The 16,012-nt window shown below is 40.7% G+C and overlaps 1 protein-coding gene across 1 annotated transcript in view; it reads left to right on the top strand.

Moving 5' to 3' along the window:
- The first annotated feature begins 13,470 nt into the window (after positions 1-13,470).
- The window catches only part of Ocln (occludin), a 53,479-nt gene continuing 50,937 nt past the window's right edge, over positions 13,471-16,012 (top strand). Inside the window, exon 1 of the mRNA XM_026390853.2 lies at positions 13,471-13,546. The gene's annotated coding sequence lies outside the window, so the exon portion shown is untranslated. The remainder of the gene's footprint in view (positions 13,547-16,012) is intronic.

The raw sequence follows: 16,012 nt of genomic DNA on the forward strand, positions 1-16,012 counted from the left end.
ACAACAAAACAAGTTTAGGGGATGGGGTGTAGCTCAGTGGGAGAGCACTTGCCCAGAGGCTCTGGGTTCAATCCCCAGCACCACAAAAACAAACAAACAACAAAAACACTAAGCAAAGTAAAAAACAAAACAAAACAAAACCATAAGTTTAAAGTAGCTTAAGTAATAAGATGATGTATTTCTCACATAAATGGAAGTACAGAGTGGGCTCTAGACCCTGGTTTTCTTCAGTTCTCTTGGCTCTTCCCCTCTTGGGTGTGGATTTGATCCTGTGGCTGGAAGACAGCTGCCCACAGCATTGGAGCAGCATGTCCAGCCATGAGCTGATGTGTGAATTCCTGAACCCATCACTGGCCAGGGGTCCAGGTAGCCAATAAACCCTACCCGAAGCTAAGAATAGGGTCAGCCTCTCTGGAAGCATCTAGTTGCAAGGGGAGACCCTGTTTCAAAATAAAAATAAAAAGCGCTAAGGTGTTGTGGCATAAAATTAGGATTTGGTGGAGCAGGAAGAAAGGGGTGAAGGAAACTGAGAGGGATTCAATTATATTCAATATTTATGCACCCTGCATGGGGTATTTGATGTGGACAAAAGGATCTCACAGCTTGGTGCAGGAGGCAGGTTATCTAAATCAGCACAGGGCTTTGATGACATGGGTTTGTGGGACATGAAGACAAGCTTTTGAATCTCAGTTTTATTCACTTTTGAGGTGTATCATTTGGGGCAAGTTTGAACATTTCTAGACTCGGTTTCCTTGTCCACAGAATAACAACTTCATAAAACATCTGTGGCACACAGATCTCAATAAATAGTATCTTCTATTTATTTTCTCTCACTGTACAAAGTCTACTGGAGCCCAGTAAGGAAGCAATTCATCTGCTTGCAGCATCAGACCAGATTCCTGGATCACAAGCATCATAAGAAGTTTCTAGATGACAATAGTTGGTAAAAGAATATCTAATTATTTTGGTTAAAAGGCTGTATTTTAAGTTTACTCCATTTCCATCAAAACAGCCAAACGTCTCTACTTGCAAGTCTTAAAGCCTAAAGCAACTTGGATTCTTTCAAGTGCTACTATGATGACCTAATATTTCGCTTAACTTCTCTTGTATGGAAAGGAACAAATAGTTGATATTCATCTTCATTGTTTTATGTGAGTTGGTTTCCTGTTATTTTTTTTTTCTCTGTCTAGGGGAAGGGAGTAAAGGAGACTTCCTTGTTAACTTCTAGCTGCAAGGAACATGAAAAAATAAACAGAGGGCAAGAACAGAGTTTCTCATTAATATTATGAGCAGAATTTGACTCCAATGTACTTAGGAATAGCACTAAATCATTGAATGCTCTTAACTTACTCAACTGAATTAACAGAAGAGCATCTGTTAATCCAGAAAGAGGATGAATCCAATGAAGATGACACCTTCACAGAGCATTCAGTCCGCAAGAAGGGACCTGTCCTGAGTCAGCTATGCCATTAACATAGGTGGACACATTTCTGTCTTTCCCCAATGTCAGAATTAATTGAAGAGTAATAATTAAACTCAGAAGTTATATCACTTTTCCTCAGTTGCAATTTACCAAGTACTCGTGGGTCACTTGGTAGGCATAAACTAGGCAATCACAAGTTCTTTCCTTCCTATCTTAATTACTAGTCTCTATAGCAGTCACATATCACACTTTACACAATGACATATGTAGATTAAAGAGAGGCTAAGAAAGGGTTAAGGTGGTCACAGAGTTTTAAGAGGCTGCATGTACAGCAAAAACAGAGAATAGAGTCACTGCTGGTGGTCAGATAAGATTATGAACACCCCTTCAGGGTTCAGAGTTGTCAGAGCTTGGGTCTGGAAGAAAGGCAGTTTAGAAGTCGACCATATCAAGAAGGGAGATCAAAGCCAGGCAGGCATGGTGGTGCACACCTGTAATCTCAGTGACTTGGGAGGCTGAGTTAGGAGGATTGCAGGTTCAATGCCAGCCTCAGCAACTTACTAAGGCTGTAAGCAACTTAGTGAGACCCTGTCTCAAAATTAAAAATTGGAAAAGGGCTGGGAATGTGTATCAGTGGTTAAACACCCCTGGGTACCAAAAAACAAACAACAACAAAAATCTTTCGACCTCACGACCTTATGAAAGGTGAGTATGTGCTTCTCCTTTAATGTGTTTCAGTTGAGGAGGTTACAACTGGTACAGCTGATGAGCTCATGGGACTAGTTTTTCTGATATGCGTTTGATACACTTATGCATCCAGGTGCTCCTGATTTAATTTGATAAACTCACAGGTGGTTATTTTTTATTAGCATAATTTATTTTTACCAGTTTGTGCCTTACAGTTATGCTTCGCAGATGGTGATTATTTACTTGTACAAATGTGGTGTGGAGTCATTCTACCCTAGCATTTGTATTGGAAATGGAATAACTCATGGCAAACTACTACTTTACAAAATAGAGAAACTCAAAACTAGGCACATCCTGAAAACTGCTGTTCTCTATTCATTATGGAGCACTCAGAGCAGGGCACAGTTAATTCTCCACAGACCCACACAGGCTATATAATTTGAATTAGAAAATTATTTCATGGCAGGCAGTCAAGAGATTTAAATTGTTTTTGGAGTATGTGAAGAATTGGGAGAAATTCCTCAAAGAAGAGAAAGCTAGATTAAGCTAGGCATGGTAGTGTATGCCTTTAATCCCACCAATTTGGGAGGCTCAGGGCAGGAGGATCTCAAGTTTAAGGCAGTCTCAGCAATTTAATGAGATCCTGAGTCAAAATAAAATAATAAAAAGGACTGGGGATGTAGCTCAGTGACAGAGAATCGCTGTGTTTAATCCTCAGCATTATTTAAAAACATAATAAAAAAGGAGTTGGGCTGGGATTGTGGCTCAAATGTAGAGCACTTACCTAGTATGTGTGAAGCACTGGGTTCAATTCTCAGCACTGCATATAAATAAATAAAATAAAGGTCCATTGACAACTAAAAAATATTCAAAAAAAAAAAAGGAGTTGGGGAGTAGCTCAAGGGTAGAACATTTGCCAAGCAAAGGTGGGGCCCTGGGTTCATTCCCTGTATTGGAAAAACAAACAAAACAGGAAGAGAGAGGGAGAGAGGGAGAGAGGGAGAGAGGGAGGGAGGGAGGGAGGGAATTTCTCAGCTCAGTCTTGATGCATTGGCAATATTTTAGGATAGTATCATCCAGACACTAAGGTGGAAAGGGAACATTCCAGGCAGAGGAATTACTGTGAACAAAGGGCAAGTCTCAGAGACAAGAGTGGGAGGAACACAGAGGTGGCCTCCCGAGAGGTTTCTCTTAGTCAGAGGGGGAAATGCCCTTATCTCCAGCACTTATCTGACCTGTTATTATTTTTCTATTTGAGTGTATAGCTCATCTCCTAGACTACATGAGGGAAAATTGTGCTATGATTGTTTTCCTACAACACCTATTCACCCTAGTAAATAAGTAACACATGTATTATACAGGGGAAGGGATTGGTTAACCCATTAAAGCCAAAATAGAAACAAAATGTATCCTCAGAATGAACTTATATCATAAAAAGTAAAAATTTTAATGAATTAGAATGTATTCTACGTTCTTTTTTTTAAAAAAAAAAAATTTTAGTGGTTGATGGAGCCATATTTTACTTATTTATTTATATGCAGTGCTGAGTATGGAACCCAGGGCCTCACACATGTCAGGCAAGCTTTCTACCACTGAAACATTTAAACCTAGTACCAGTATTGTACTTTCTTTCTTTTTTTTAATTTGTTTTATTTTATTTTTTTGTTGTAGATGGACATAAAACCTTTATTTTATTTATTTATTTTAATGTGGTGCTGAGGATTGAACCCAGTGCCTCACATGTGGTAGGCAAGTGCTGTACCACTGAGCTAAAACCCCAATCCACACTTTCTCTCTCTCACACAATTAATTACTTCCTTTGGTAGTAGTAGATTTTTTTTTTTCTGTTGTTGTTTTGTTTTTGGTGCTGGCGATCAAACCCAGGGCCTCAAGCATGCTAGGCAAATGCTTTATCACTGAGCTTCATCCTCAGCAGAAAATAATCATTATGCAACAACCAGTGCAATAAAGGAGTCAGGAAAGGATCCACAATGGAAACTAAAAGCTTTCATTGGATGAAAGGTTCATGGATGCAAAGTTGGATCAACATATAAAAATCTAGCCGGGTGCAGTGGTGCACACCTGTAATCCCAGAAGAGGACAAGGATGTCCTCTTTCATCACTTCCATTCAATATAGTCCTTGAAACTCTGACCAGAGAAATTAGGTAGAAGAAAGAGATTAAAGGGATACAAACAGGAGAAGAACTCAAACTATTTGCCAAAGACATGATTCTATATTTAGAAGACCGCCCCCCCAAAAAAACTCCCCCAGAAAACTTCTAGAGCTCATGAATAAATTTAGCAACATAGTATATATAAAATTAACATCCATAAATCAACTGCATTCTTATACATCACTGATGAAACAACTGAAAGAGAAATTAGGAAAACTATCCCATTCACAATAGCTTGAAAAAAAATAAATTATTTGGGAATCAAATATAAAAACAAAACAAAACAAAAACCCTTCAAGGCCATCTTCAGTGAAACTTAGCAGCACAACATTCAGGACCGACCTCTGCCGTCCTCAGAGAGTTCTCCCACACTCTCCTCTTCCCTTCCTACTGGCCTCCCACAAGTACTTTGAATTTCCAGTGCAGTCCTAGGTCCAGCCTTAGTATGTTCTTTGTCCAGTTCTTTGCATGGCTGACTCCTCCTTCTCATCATTAAAGCCTCAGCTCAAATGTTACCTCTTTAGAGCAGCTGCGTATGACCACCCTGCCCAAGGCAACTGCTCTCCAACCTGCTTCTCTAAGCCCTCTCTGTCCCTTTACCTATTTTGTTTTCTCAAGTCACTCATCACTGTCTTGTTCATTTTCAGTCTAATTATCTTTGTTGGATGTCTTCCTCCAACTAGAGTACAAACTTCCGTAAGGGACCCACGGTATCTCTAGGGGTTAGAATAAGTAGTAGGCATTGAATATATAGCTGTTGTGCTGGAGATTGAATCCAGGGCCTCATGCATGCCAAACACCTGTTCTACTATAGAGATACACCTCCGGCCCACTGAGTAAATATTTTGTTTCTGAATAAATATTCACTTTAATCTACAATTTCTATATGTGCCACTTAGACCAGACCCTAGTTGATCACCATCGTTTCAGAAGCGAAGTGAATTTGTCTTTGCAGGTTCCTAAAGTTTCTCCTGAAGAATTTCCAAACAGGGATCAAGGGGGGTAAGCTCATTGTCAGAACTTTTGCCTGGAATACAGAGAAGAGAGTGGGGGCGGGAGGAGAATATCTGCAACTAAAACTTGAAAAACTGCCATTTGGAAGCCTCTGTAATGAATAAAAGAATTGTCTCTCATAACCAACAGAATGAAAAAAACATTTGCCATCTGCTTAAAATGTATTGGTTTCATACTTATCCAATTTAAGTGTTTCTAGAGTTTGGAATTGCTAATGCTAAATTACAAGATTATTCTTATTACTTTTTTAAGTTTGGGAACCAACTTGAGCTGGATGTAGTGGTACACACCTGTAATCCTAGTGACCTGGGAGGCTGAGGCAGGAGGATCACAAGTTCAAAGCCAGCCTCAGAAATTTAGTAAGGCCCTAATCAACTTAAGGAGACCCTGTCTGAAAATAAAAAAATAAAAAGGATTGGGGATCCAATCTTTTTGTAGCCTCTGGCTACAAAACAAAACACCAAAACCCAGAAAACTAAAAACAAAACAAAAAAGGGCTCTATTGTGTTAAAATTAGATATGAGAACACAGTATTTGGTCAACGTTTACTTTTTCCTCTTTCCTTTTTTGAGTTTAAAAGATTCAGGAAGGTCAGGTCCTGAAAAACCTTTGAAGGTGAATTTTTCCACTGCAATGGATGACTGATACAATTAAGAATAAAATCATCTCCAGATCTCTTTCTCTACATCATGCATGTAATTGTGACAATATTCAGTCCCACACCAAACTCCTGAGTCCATTCTCAGAGGATGATTTCTACTTGTTGTAGGAACAAATGAGGCAAGGCACCGAAGATAGCAGGAAACAGTTTTATTTGGCTGCAGCCAGGTTCAGAGGGCACAGCTTTTGCTGTAATCAATTAATCCCCTGAACCCTGAGTCCAGGTAGTTGCAGAATTTTATACCCAGCATGGAAGGGGAGGGACTCAGAAGTTCACAGTCTGTAGAAAGTTCACATAAAAGCAGCTTTTTCTTTCATTGTTTTTGGGCATGTTAACCCTTCAAGGACAATGCCTGAGAAGGGGAGAGTGGCTTCTCCCCTTTCTTTCCTCCCTCTTCCAACTGTGGAACCCAATTGGTAACTTCTCTTAGGAATGTAGACATCTCTGTGAAGCCCTGCTCAAGGCCAGAGGTCTTGTTTACACATTTCTACAAACTACTATACTGGATACATTTGTGAAAAAGTAGTGAGGGGGTGTCCAGCACCTGGAGTGCTGATTTCTTCCCGCTGCTGGTCAAGTAAAACAGGGCAACACGAAAATAGGACGTTTATCTACATTGAACTCTTTTGCAGAGACTCTTTTGCTGACAGTCCTAAAATCAGCCATGGTAAAGATTTCTGGAGAGGCCCAGTTAAGACTTTACTGTGGAGAAAGGGGGTGCCACTACATACTTACTCTGATCCTATGAAGCTATTTTCTGAGGGTATTGGAGGAATGTTCTTCAACAAAAAAAAAACACGCCTACACACAGATCACCAACCACTGTATTTTTTTTCCCCTTTTTTGATACTAAAAATTGAACCCAGGGCTTCCTGCATGCTTGGTAAGTACTCTGCCACTGAGCTACATCCCCATCCCCTGACCAACCATCTTCTAAAAACATCTCTAAACCCTAATCTTTAAAAGTTTCTTATTATAAAACAAAAAATTTAGGTATGGTGGTACACACTTGTCATTCCAGCAACACGGGAGGCTGAAGCAGGAGGACTGCAAGTTCAAGGCCAGTCTCAGCCACTTAGTGAGGCCCTAAGTTTTTAAATGAGGCCCTGCCTCAAAATTTTTTTAAATATTTATTTTTTTAGTTGTAGTTGGACAGACTACCTTTATTTTATTTATTTATTTTTATGTAGTGCTGAGGATCAAACCCAGGGCCTCACACGTGCTAGGCAAATGCTCTACCACTGAACCTAACCCCAGCATCACCACCCCATACCCCTATCTCAAAATTTAAAAATAAAAATAAAAAGGGCCAGGGATGTGCCTCAGTGGTTAAGCTCCTCTGGGTTCAATCCCAGGTACCCCAAACAAACATAGAATTTCTACACAAGAATGTATGAAACATCTATGAACAGTTTAATAAATTCTTACAGGTCTAACAACCATAAATTATTACAGGTCTAACCAGGTGAAGAAACAGAATATTGCTTAATCATGGAATATTGCCTATAAACAGTAAATAGCCCTAAAACAGAACAAAACTGTTAAGAATATTAGTTAGGAATCAGATGACCTGAGTTTCAATCCTGACTTAACTCAGCAGATAACTTGAGTAAATGATCGGAACTGTTTGAGCTTTAGTTTTCTACTCTGTGAAATGGGGGAGATAATTAGTACAACATTATGAGATTATTGTAAAGTAAAAAATAATTAAAAAGTAGCTAGGCACAGAGGTGCACACCTGTGATCCCAGCAACTCAGGAGGCTGAGGCAGGAGGATCACAAATTTGAGGCCAGTCTCAGCAACTTAGTGAGGCCCTATTGCTAAATAAAATAAAAAATAAAAAGGGCTGGGGATGTGGCACAGGGCAAAAAAAAAAAAGAAACCCCACAAAACATAGCACAGTGTGTGGCACATGTTTATCCCTGAGCCGACAATGACTATCTATTATTTCATTTGTTGAAGTTCCTGTTCAGGTACTGATGCTCTTTGTTTAACTGTGATTCCTCCCAGGAGGATCTTACTTAATACATAGGAATTGAGGAGTTTGAGATTTACTCACCTCATATAATCACCGTCTTAGAAATTTCCTTCCTGATAATTTCCCCATAAATTCTTCTATAAACATGTCTAAAGAAACTGTCCTAAGAGGACCAGGAGCCTCCCTCATGATTGCTGAGGATAATAGAGGCCTCTCAGGGCAGGTCCTCAGCAACTCCAAACTGAGTTGCCCTTAAACAAATACCAGTCATTGAATTCATTCACTAAGCTGGTGCCATAGGGTGGAAATATTTTAATCTCCTTTCTTTTCTCCTCTAAACCCTGGAAATAGCAATCTAAGCCTTGAAATGCTATTAAGGAATGTGCTGGTTTCACAATGGCGGGAGGCTAGCTGAGTGATGGAGCAGACTTTACAGGAACATTGGTTTTGGGAATCAGGGTGATACTCATTCAGCAAATAGTTATGGAATGCCTTAGTGATAGGAACTGTCACAAATCGAAACAGCAATGACTAGTTAAATTTATTGAGACTATTTCATGGCCCAACATGCAGTCTGTCTTGGGAAATGTTCCACATGTATCCCAACAATTTTATAAAGAAGATTTATAAAGAAATTTAGTGGAGAAAACTTTGGTTTACATAATTTACTTTCCTAGTTACTAAGTGGCAACACTGAGATTTGAACACAGATTTCTGACACCAGGAAATGTGCTCTTTTTTTTTTTAAAATATTTATTTTTTATTTTTTAGTTGTAGTTGGACACAACCTTTATTTTATTTATTTATTTTTATGTGGTGCTGAGGATAAAACCCAGGGCCTAGCACGTGCTAGGCAATTGCTCTACCGCTGAGCCACAACCCCAGCCCCAGGAAGTATGCTCTAACTTTCTTCTTTAAAGAGGGAAAAAAATAAAATCTTATTTTAATCTTATTCATTTGACTGAAGGTAAAAATCAACAATTTTTAAATCACAGGTCTTTTGAAAATTATATTTACTTCATTTCTGAGTAATATGGATTTGATCATATAGTTCTTCAAGACTGGATAATACTACTTACTCTAAGTTACCAAGAAGCAGAGTTTGGTTACAAAAAATTTTGCTATAATTTATGATTTTGTAATATGATTAAATTGAGCTTGACATCCATTTAGGACCTAATGCATTTTTTTTTTTTTTTGGCTATTGAGGAAACTTATGTGTAAGTTTTTTGGCTGAATTTTCTTTCTAGATACTTTCAACTTCTACCTAATATGCTTCATATTAGGCAATCATGAAAAGAACAGAGCTTTTAGATGGTTCAATGTCATAGCCATTGTTAGAAAAATTAATCTGAATTGAATAAAAAAATGATATACAATATTTCAACAGAAATTTGGTTTCCCTGCCTCTTACAGATCACTTAAACAGGTTCATTTTTGCTTATGTAAAATATTTCCAGATGAGTAATTTATGAATGGGACCATTTAGATTATGTGAAGTTCTGAATCATGTGTTATAGTGTTAGCAGGGCTATGCTGAAGGCATAGTACCAAATTTTTCAGTAACATTCATAAAATGGAAAAATAGACATTAGAAGTCTTATACTTTACCAACTCATGCCCTTTTTAAAATATATATATTTTTTAGTTGTATATGAACACACAATATCTTTATTTATTTTATTTTTATGTGGTGCTGAGGATCGAACCCAGTGCCTCACATATGCAAGGCAAGTGCTTTACCTCTGAGCTACAGCCCCAGCCTTCAACTCATGCCCTTTTTATAAAATTATAAAATATTATTTCACTTAGTATAAATGGAAACACCAAACAAAATTACCCTTAAAAAATTTAGTTGCCATATAAAGTTGTCTTTTTAAAAATAAAAAAGATCAACCTTTGCAAATTTTATATAGTTCAACTTAAATCCTATTATTCCATATGCATGAATTCAGCAGTAATTAGAAAGTAAGTTTCATTAAAATAAGGGTTTTTGTTTTTTGTTCACTACTAAGGGTTTTTGTTTTTTGTTCACTACTATGCAGAAAGTAAGCATTTAGAAAATATTTAGCTGGTGGTACAGCTAGTGGTAAAACACGTCCTTACCATGTGCAGGGCCCTGGGTTTTAGTACTGGGTTCCCAGTACTGAAAAAGAAAGGAAGACAGAGTTAGGCACAGTGGCACACACCTGTAATCCCAGTGACTAGGGAAACTGAGTAAAAGGATCACATTTTTTTTAAACATGCCTTTATTTTATTTATTTTTATGTGGCAGTAAGGATTGAACCCAGTGCCTCACGTGTCAGGCAAGCCCTCTGACACTGAGCTACAGCCCCAGCCCAGGAGGATCACAAATTTGAGGTCAGTTGTGGCAACGTGGTAAGACCCTGTCTCAAAATAAAAATAAAAAAGAGCTGGGGGTGTAACTCACTGATGGAACACCAGGTGATTAATCCACTGGGTTAAAATTCCAGTACCACAAAAAGAAGAAGAAAAAAGGGAAGAAAGAAAGTTGTTGAATGAATGATTTAGAAAGTCAAGTAAATGTAAGAACTAACCTTCCCCCTAGTACCATGTGTCTTTGAACTTAGGTTTAGTGTGGTAATAAGAAAATTAATCTGGCATGCATGTTTCTCTATTAAAATGATAAAAAGTTGAGTTTAAAAACTAATTTACTCAATAGAATTGAAAACAGGTCCACATAAAACTTGTATATGAATGTTCATAACAGCCCCAAAGAGAAACAACTCCCATTGCCATCAACTGATGAATGAATTAAAAAAGTGCTATATCCATGAATGGAATGTCATTCAGTTATAAAAGGAGTGAAGCACTGATGTGTGCTACATCATGGATGAAACTGGAGAACTGTTTGCTAAATGAAAGTGGCCAGACACAAAGGTCTTATATTATATTACCCATGCATATAACATATCCAGAATAGGCAAATCAATAGAGACTGAAAGTATACTAGTGGTTGACAGGAGCTGATGGGGAAGATGAGCAAATGGGGAGTGGCTACTATTGGGTATTGGTTTCTTTCTTTTTTTTTTTTAGTGATGAGAATGTTCTGTAACTAGAGCATGGTAGTGATGGGATATAAAATCTTGTGAATATATAAAAGCCACTGAATTGTATGTAGCTCTTTTTTTTTTTTTTAAAGAGAGAGAGAGAGAGAGAGAGAGAGAATTTTTTTAATATTTATTTTATTTTTTTTAGTTTTCGGCAGACACAACATCTTTGTTTGTATGTGGTGCTGAGGTTAGAACCCGGGCCGAACCCATGCCAGGTGAGCGCGCTACCGCTTGAGCCACATCCCCAGCCCTGTATGTAGCTCTTAATCTCTCTCTCATTCCTGGGAGTTGAACCCAGAGACACTTTACCACTGAGCCATATCCCCAGCTCTTTTCATTAGTTATTTTGAGAAAGGGTCTTACTAAATATACTGAAGCTGGCCCTGAATTTTCAATCTTCCTGCCTCAGTTTTCCTAGTTACTGAGATTATAGGAGTGCGCCACCACATCCAGATGCTGTAAACTTTAAAAGGGTGAACTTTTTGGTATGTAAAAAAAAAAAAAAAAAAAAAAAAATATATATATATATATATATATATATATATATATACATACACACACACACACACACACACACACACACACACATATATGTGGCTGGGGGTTGAACCCATACTAAACAACACTACCACTCTGCTACACTCTAGCACCTATATTTTTCTTTCTTTCTTTTCTTTTCTTTTTTCTTTTTTTACTTTTTTTGTAGTTGTAGATTGACAGCATGCCTTTATTTTGCTTATTTTTATGTGGCGCTGAGAACCAACCAGTGCCTCACATGTGTAAAGCAAGTGCTCTGCCACTGAGCTATAGCCCCAGCCCCTATATTTCTTTGAAAGTGAAAAAACTGCCAGGCATGGTGGTACACCCCTGTAATTCCAGTGACTGGGAAGTTTCAGGCAGGAGGATGGCAAGTTTGAGGCGAGCCTTGGCAATTTAGCAAAGCCCTAACAATTCAGGGAGACCCTGTCTCAAATTACAAAAAAATTTAAAAAAATAAAAATTAAAGGTTGGGGACACAGCTAGTAGTAGAGTCCTTGCCAAGAACTCGAAAGTTCAATCCCCAGTACTATAACAACAAAAACATTATAAAACAATAGACATGTGCTTACCAATCTGAGAGTATTAGGAAATGTTCCCTAGTTTAATTATAAACCAAGTTGGAATGTTTGGAGATTTCAATAATCTGACAAAAAATATTAAAAGGATTAACCTGACTTCCCCAGGGTTAATATCAATTTAAGCTGCATCATTCAAAACACTACACAGTAATATTGAAGTAATTGTAGCAATGACTTTGTGAAAAAAAGAAACCAATTAGATTAGTTATCTATGTAGGCTGTTAAAATATTTTGCATTTATATAATGCTCTTACTTCCTGAAGTATTGAATTGTGCCTTAAGAGCTAATGTATGGGAGAGTGACAGTTTTAACCACTTAAAGACAGAGAAGTGGGTGGGATTGGAAAGAAATTTATTAGCAATGCTGACATTCCAGATTGGAAGACAAAAAGAAGGAGGATTTAAGAAATTGAAATTCTAGTCTTTAATGCAGATTTGAAGTAATTCAGTTTGCAAGAACTAAAATTACTATAGACGGGAGCACAATTTTAAGAAAAATACAGCATACATAAATGTTAAAGTCCACATCATTAAGTATAGATTATGACTAAGAAAAAGAACTTAGCAAACAGAACTAAGATTTTATTATTATTTCAGCCAAAAAATATTGCAATAGTTTAAATCCCCTTTAGACCTTCAGTCACACCACAATTATATTCGGGGCGGGGGTGGGGAAGAGGCTCTTGACTTGGTGATATGTAAAATGCCATATGCCCTTTGTTCCTGTTTAATTGAGGATCCACTGACACCAATATATACAGTAATTCACCTTCATTTCAACCACTCTGAGTAATGTTCCTTTTTTAAATTCACAGGTTCAAGAATCGGTCCTAAATTAATGCAAAGTTTTCGAGAAAAATTCGTTCTTTCGCTGGAGCGACGCATTTGTCTACTGTTTTCTAACTTACGTTAAATTAGATTTTGGGAGCAGTTAAGTTCGAGGACTTGCCTTTCTGGTCAAAGTGCTGGGCACCCTAGGACCCTCTTTCAGTAGGAAAACAGTCGCCTCCAGACCTTACACCCCGTCTCCCCGACAAACACTCCACCGTCTATCAGCAGCAGGCGGAGCTCAGAGAACGCCCCCAAGTGTGCCAGGACTACTCCTTGCCTGGAACCCCTTCTCCGCCCCCACTCCTTCGGACTAAAACTCGACTAAAACTCGACGCTGTTCCTTTAACTCCGCGTGCTGCAAGGGTGTGCGGAGACCGGCCTGGCCCTCCCGCCTCCTCCTCCACCGCTCCCTTCCCCCTCCTATCCGAGTTTCAGGTGAATGGGTCAAGGAGGGAGGAGGCCGGCTACACCACACCTTCTCGATAGCGTCCACCTCCCACTCCCTCCTTCCTCCGGTGGAGGAGCTGGAGTCCGGGGAAAGCCGACTCGAGCGCTGTGGAGCTAGCTCGCCGAGGACGCAGCAGGTGGGACGCGCGGGCTCAGGGGTGCGGGCCTCCGGCACACCCGCCTGGCGTTGGTGCGCATGCCCCGGGGCCGGGCGACTGGGGTGAGGGGAAGGAGGAGGAAGGCTGAGTCCCCCGCTGGGTCTCTGGCTGCCTGCTGGCTGCCCACTTGGAGTCAGGTGTTCCCGCCAGGTGAGCGCTTCTCGGCTCCTGCGGCCCGATGTGGGTCGGGCCTGGCTGCGGTGAGTGGGTGAGAGTTGGGTGTGGCGCCAGGGGCTCGCGGTGCTGCCTAGGGTCCCCGCGAGGGAGTCTCGGTGCCTTGGGCTGGTAGAGGAGGATCTGGGGAGGACGCTTGGCGCTGGTTTCGGTGGTGGTTTCGCCTTGGGCTGGGGCTCGCGGGAATCTGAGAGGCTCGGGTCGGCAAAGAAAGCGGCGCCAGGGAATTGGGAGACTGTTTCCCCGGACGAGGGGCGACTTGGAGCGGCAGGTCAGTCTTATTCGCCTGAAAGGCTTGAAGCTACCAGTGCCCAAGCAACTTTCCGCTTTTATGGAGACGGGAGATTCGCGAACGACGAGAATGCTGCGCTCAGCTCTGGGTGCTGCAGTTCTGTGAGGTCCTCAGAGGCGCTCGGCGCCCTGCTCCTCGGGGTCCTAAGCCCGGGAGCGGGAGTGAGTGAGCCACTTGATGACCCTGCCGGCTTAGATCCCCGGGACCTTACAATATTTCCGCCCCACTCCATCCCTTGGGGTATCCCGGGGAGAGCGGGTGGCTGGGTTTACTCTGAAATATTCCTGGAGTCAAGGTGTGGGTCACACCGGCTGTTTTGAATCCACTTAGTAGGAGTTGGGTGAACCCATGTCGATTTTAAGCCGGGGGCTGGGGCGGGGAGTTAATTTCGAGTGAGGCTGGACTTCGAGGGAAGCTACTCGAGCTTTAGATTCTCATCAGTGACCAAAAGGCTGCTGCCAGGTGGGCAGATCTGCCCCGGGGCAGTACCTGCTGGACGAGCACTCACTGGGCCGGCAGCTCCTGAGTTCCGCAGGGCGCACCGTCGCGGGGACCCGAGGCCGGCAGCGGACTTTCGAGACCTCCTTAGGCGGGGCACGGCCAGTGACTTGTTGCCTTCGTCGGAGGAAGTATGCTGAGAGCAAGTGGATAGGGGGGCCAAAATGGCCTCTACATCTTGACTCTGGGCGCAACCCTGAGCCCCTGAACCCGAGGAGAAGCCGCGGGATCCGCAGGCCAGCCCAGGACCCACTGGGCGCACTGCCCACCTGGGGAATTATCTAGGGCGGGGAGAAGGCAACCTTCCAGGCAGGTTAATGTGTGGCCCTCACGCACAACAGGTGTATTATTGGGATCCCTGGAAAAGAGAAATACTTCCAGTAAGGACTGCTTGTAATCCTGCTGAAGTTGAAAGCTAGTTTTTTTCTAGACAGAAGTAGGTTTCTCAAACTACATTTCTCCAAGTGTAAAACAATAGTTCCTTCGTGTGGTACTTAGGAATCTTTATTTTCTCCCTCTGATGTTTTAAAATAGGCATTTAAATAGTGGAGGCACACGAATAGGTTTTTCTTTAAGAAAGTGGCGCTTTTTTGGGGGGGCGGGTGTTTGTATTTACTTAATTAGGTGTTTCTTTTGTTAGGCGAAGGAGAGGATAGCGTGGTAGGTGACGTGGGTTCTTTACCTTAAGGTAGGTTTCGGGCTAATTAGGGAAGAGGTAGTGCCTCTCTGTGAGTCTGTGTACTAAAGGCAGATCCCATTAGAACTGCATTTTAAAGGAGATAAACTTTTGTAGAGGAAACATGTTACAAATGGGCTGCTTCAAAAACTCCTTCAGCTAATCAGGGAAGGTATTTTTAGAATTGACAACTGTTGACTAGTCCATCCCTATGGCCCGGTTTAAGTTTTCCGCATCCTGTTTCATGTAAAGGTAGATTTCTTATACTTTCTTCTAAAGATAATGTTGGACTTACTGCATTTTCAGTATGATAAAAGATTACTTTTAGGGCTGGGTGTATAGCTCAGTGGTAGAGTGTTTTCCCCAGCATACTCGAGCCTTGGGTTAGATTCCCAGCAAGAGGTCCAGGGAGGGAAGAGTTGTTTTTAACCATATAAAGGATATCTTTGACCTTTCCAGGGACCTCCCAGAGGGATATCTTTTTCCAGTTGCATTTTAAGGCTTACTTGATTAGAATATTTAGAAGATTATTTCCTTCCAAATAACTGTTTTTTGGGTAAGGGGATGAACTCAACCACTGAGCCACACCACCAGCCCTATTTTGTATTTTATTTAGAGATAGTGCCTCACTTTTGCTGAGGTTGCCTTTGAACTCTCAATCTTTGTGTCTCAGCATCCCCAACCTCTGGGAAAATTACTGTTAATGGAAGTATCAGAGTAAAAAAACTATGCAGGTTTTTGTTGTAACTTTGTTTCAGGCTCTGGGCTTCCAGCCATTACCTAATACTACTACATTTTTTTTTTT

Source organism: Urocitellus parryii, chromosome 1 (genome assembly GCF_045843805.1).
Source record: "Urocitellus parryii isolate mUroPar1 chromosome 1, mUroPar1.hap1, whole genome shotgun sequence".
NCBI classification, from domain to species: domain Eukaryota; kingdom Metazoa; phylum Chordata; class Mammalia; order Rodentia; family Sciuridae; genus Urocitellus; species Urocitellus parryii.